We start from the raw sequence: 5,052 nt of genomic DNA, 5'->3' as shown, positions 1-5,052 counted from the left end.
GAATGAAGTAACCCTCTTTGTTTGGTACCTATGCAGTGTTTTTTTGCCTTAATATAAGAGTTCTTTTCATGCATTTGGCATCATAGATTCCCTGTAATTTATAGTAGTCCTGAATGATTTCTCAATTTTAGAGCTGGGGAACAAACAGCTACAAAAAGCCATAAAATTTAGTTACCTATGCCTATTTAAAAATCCCAGCAGGCACCTAAATGAACTTTCAGGTCTCTAAATGCAATTAAAATTCTGACTTTAAAGAACAGAGTCAAAATTATAAAAAATGCCTGAGACTTAAAAAAAGGTATTTCTGCCATTGGATCACAAGCTGCTGCTCACCAGTGCTGTGGAACTGCAATTTGCACTGAACAGTATCATCAGGTGATATCGAGATCCTGCTATCATTCTAGTTTTACCAGACTAAATCCATGAACAAGCACAAGGTGACAAGATTCAAAATTTGTTGCTCTGTTCTTGCTGGCCAAGGGTAAAAGAGTTGCTTGTTGGGCACAATTTTTCAGTAGCAAACTGCATAGAAAAGGAGTTGTGAGTCAATGATAACCTCCCATTCCAAAGCACATAAAGTTTTCTAACTTCAAAAGGCACTAATGAGTAAAAATTAGTATCTGCCCAATACTACTATTGCCTTCAAGTAGAATTTATTCTATTTGAAGTTTTTTAATGTATTTGTCCTCTTAATTTATTCCCAGTCATCATGAAATCTTTTGGAGACATGCAAGATCCCTCCAGAAAATGGCATTTAGTGGCTGTCATTAATTTCTTTCTAAAATATCAGGATGTACAGAGGAATGAGCAGCATTTTTCAACCCATGATGTACAAAACTCCAGAACCCCAACAGGCCTGCAACTGTTTCTTGATGGTCCATGAAAAGGGAACTAAGAGAGATGCAAGTCTGTTGTCAGTAGGCTTAAAGACATTGCACAACTCTTTGTTCAAAGGTCTCTATTTGTATTGGCAAATATTTAGGTGCCCACAACCCTGAAAAAAATGCTGAAAAGGGACTGCAATAGTTTGTTGGCACAAGCTCTCCTCCCACTGGAAGATTTGCTACATACATTGAGGCACCAGCTTGGAAGACTGTGGGTATTTTCTGCTGAATGGGGCCCTTGGAGAGGAAATATTTGATTTACTACAGAGTTCTCATTTCCCTGAATTGCAAATAAAGTGTAATTTGATTAAATGTAAATGAATCCTACAATACTTTTGGTGGCTTGTCTGAAACAATTGATTGTAATGGGCATCCATCATTTGGCTTGATTTTAATTCAGAGACAAAAAAGGCAAAATGAGAAAACTAAAGCAAGTGCCACTAAAATTCTAGAGCTGGAGCAGTGGAGATTCCTGGTATTGGACTGTCATTCCCATTGTTCTCGGAGAGCAAGCAATGCAGTAGAGGGGAAATGCAACAGCAAAAGAAAAAGAACAATGTAAAACACATACACAGAAATAGATCTAGAGGAAAATTAAGCTTTTTCACAACAAATTCTTTTAAGTCAGCTTAAATGAATTTTAACACTGATATTCTAAAATGAATAGGTAAGGAAGATGAATATTGCTCTATGTTTCCCAGAGAAGGAAAGCTTTGGTTTTACAGATCACCCAACTCCTTTTTTATCAAGATAATTTCCAAGTGCATAATACTGGTTTCAGCAGTTCTTGTGGTTTGAAACAATAAGGGAAGTGAAATTTCTGATAGACACAAGCTAGATAAACTTTTGGTGTTCCTTTCTTCAAACGTGGAACTACTCCAACCACAGAGATAATAATAGATGACCAGATTGTAACTGCTTTATTGCCTCCTTTTCCTCATAAATTTTAATTTTGGAAAGTTAAGTGAAAAATGTGGTTTCAATTTCCTACAAATTGCACACAATTTGGTTTTAACAAGAAAATAGAAAGAGATGGCACATTCTTTGGAGTGAATTAGGGGGAGAGGTTTGTTTCTTCTGAAAACATGGGGATGTCTTTCAGCATCATCAGAATAACAAAGTACAAAATGCAAAAAAGATGACTGTGGAAAAAAACCCCAACAACTGTACAATGTACTAAGAAAAGCACCAAGTAATTCTTTATCTATATAAGCTCTGAGGAATTTAACAAGATAATACCACTGCTCCAACCTTTTCCCCTCTGTTTTACCAGACAAGAGGTTAAAAGAACTCAAGCTGCATACACGTGTTCCAGGAAATCTTCTAATAAGAAAATGCTGTGTACATAACATCTTGGTCTCCCAGAAGGTACCAGCAATTGTCAAAGTGCTGTGCAAAGCAGCCCTACTCAGACCATATGAAAAAGGCTTGGATAAATACTTGCATGGAACTAACAAAACAAGAGGAGAAATGAAAGCCAAGAGAAGACAAAGATAATATTTATTTTACCCCAGAGGTATGTGGGACTCAAATCAGTGTATGGCTTTACCCACGGTACCCACACCTACAATTACAATACACATATTAGGGTCTTAAATCACATTAAAGATGACCCAGCTTTCAGCAGCAATGCTCCAAGAGAGGTTTTCCAGGAGGTGGAAGATGTCCTGGAGTAGGTAATAGCAGCATCAAGCAAATGTTAAGAGGAGATTCTGCCAGTGCTGTCAGCAGAAAAGTGAGTGGGCTTAGCTCAGGGAGAAGACCCAAGTCCAGCCAAGCTCATTGGTCAGCAGAGCTATGAAATGGGATGGTGGAGATCAAAATACAAGATGGAAAATCCACTAAATGCTTGTAGTCAGAAGGTCAAGACTTACTGTAAGAACTGTAGGTATTGTGTTTCTTAGAACAATCCCATGAAAATGTGCAATGTTTGCCAATTAGATCCCTAATTTAACAGAGCACTTAAGTAACCTAAAGGGTTTCCTTGACTTTCAACCAAGTTGTTTGGCTGCTTCTAAGTCAGGATGTTCTTGAAACTTAAAGGATACCAATTGATTTGCACCATTTTTAATGAGAAAATAGTGAAAATTAGGTAGAAATTAAGGCAAATATGGAGCCTTTATCAGTTTTCTTTAGCATGCTTTAAAAAGTGCAGAGCTTCTGGGGGGAAAAATACTAGAAAATAAACAAAAGAGACACATTTTAAATGAGTTTTAGTGCAAAATAAATTTTCATTATGAGAGTGTATTTGAAAAAAATCAATTTCCCTGAAAAACCTATTCTGGCACTGTAAGTTGCACTTTGGGGGAAAAAAATCCAACTTCCATAAAAATTCAAATTACCAAATTTGTGAAATCTAGAGGGACAAAAGTTATTAGGGAATTACTGCACAAATTTGAGAAAATATCTGTGATGAATTTCATGCAGCTTTAGACTTTATTACACAAATCCCTTGGAAATTTTTTTTCTGTAAGAAAACTTTCATTGGCCAATAACTGTAAGTCTCAAACTGTTTTCTAAAAAAACATGTGTGTGAACTGATGAAACTGCTCAACTGCTCTGCCAACACCCCATGCCATATCGTTTCCTGTGTTAGCCCCAACATGTTTTCTGTCTGTCCTATGACTGCAACCACCAAAGGCAGAAAAAAACCCAACCTAGGCACTGTCAGTGCCTTAAAAAGATGCTACACCCTGAACACCTTGACTCATGATAAAATAATTCTTTCAGTGACTGGAAAGGAATGATCCTACCTCTTTCCAGAGGCAACAGTATGTCTTCAGATTCCAATTGTCCCTTCCTGACTGTAGATGCAAAGAGCGCAAGAGAAGAGGGTTTTCTACACCCCACGTGTCCCCGCAGAGTCAGAACACACACCTCAGTCATTTATCATCATGCCAGCTCAGCCTGCCAGCTTGACAAGGATTTTTCCCCCGGGGCTTTCTAAACTAGAAATGTTATTTAGGTTACAAAAACAATTGCACGTTTTCTGCTTCCTGAGCCAGCGTAGACCCGCGAGCATGAAAATGAACGGAGTCCTAAGCCTGCCAGGGCTGTGGCCACAGCCACCCCTCTGTCCTCCTTGGCCAGGGAAAGTGCACATGGATAGAGGGAGAGCTCGTGCCTGGGAAAGCAGTGCATGGTGAGACCCTATGGCCATCTCAACCTCTGCTCGCTTTGGTATCGACAGTCCAAGTCTTACTGCAGGACCTTGCAGTTTGCAGAAAGCAATTTTCTTTGGCCTCTGCATCAGCCATAGATTATTTTGTTCCTTTCATTTTTCCTCCCTGCCCCCCATTCCTTGAGCAGAAATGTCTTTCTACTCTCTCCCCATCGCTGTATGGATTAAAGGGGAAAAAAGGACAACCCTTGCAAGCCCAACAACACTGAGGATCCAGTGCAAATCCTGCAGATCAATGTTAGCTGAAATTTGCAGGAGGCCTGATCTGTTCAGAACTTGCTCGTCTGGTCTGGCTCATATTTCTAGATAATGATCATGGGGGATGCAGTAAGTTTGCAGCAGGTACAGAGCAGGATGCACATTTGCTTTCACAAGTGCTAAAATGTTCTCCTCTTACAGGAGTTTACAATTTTTTTATCTTCCACAATTTCTTACTTCTTAATTATTTTTTTTTTACATAGGTAAATCTTATCTGTGCTCATTATAACTCTTGCTGCTAAATTATTTATGCCAAACAATCAAGTGTGGTACCTTTGCAGATGTCAGCAGATAAACAGAAATGCAATGTTGCATGATGGAGTTTAATGCTGTGGAAATGTCGGGGCGCTTATTTTAAAATTCCACTGACCTTTGCTGTCCCTTTTTTTCAACGTTTGCTTATTGCCACAGTAAGGAAGGACTGCAATGAGATTAGGAATTTTTATATGTGGCTCCTGAAAGTCAATATTTAAGGGAAGCATGTTTCCTCAATTACACCATTTCTGATGATGGGCTCTCGACAGAGACAGCACAGAGCTACCATTTACAGAGAACACAGGCAATACCTGTGGTACAGCAAAGAGAGCAAGAGCAAAACAAGCAAAGCCAAACTACAAGGTTGTTATAAGAGGAGCATAGGAGCACCATGTCTGCATGTTGTTACAGGGGGATACTGTGCCATTAAGACATTACAGGGTTGCGGCTATTTTGGGGGTCACTCGTGTTCAC

At 39.0% G+C, this 5,052-nt stretch overlaps 1 protein-coding gene across 1 annotated transcript in view; it reads right to left on the bottom strand.

Annotated features, from left to right (window-relative positions):
• The window catches only part of EBF1 (early B-cell factor 1), a 101,165-nt gene that overhangs the window by 44,566 nt on the left and 51,547 nt on the right, over positions 1–5,052 (bottom strand). The window lies entirely within an intron of this gene.

This window comes from Acanthisitta chloris, unplaced genomic scaffold (genome assembly GCF_000695815.1).
Source record: "Acanthisitta chloris isolate BGI_N310 unplaced genomic scaffold, ASM69581v1 scaffold4929, whole genome shotgun sequence".
Taxonomy (NCBI): Eukaryota; Metazoa; Chordata; class Aves; order Passeriformes; family Acanthisittidae; genus Acanthisitta; species Acanthisitta chloris.
The sequence above is the reverse complement of the archived record's forward strand: the minus strand, read 5'-3'. Positions and strand labels throughout refer to the sequence as shown.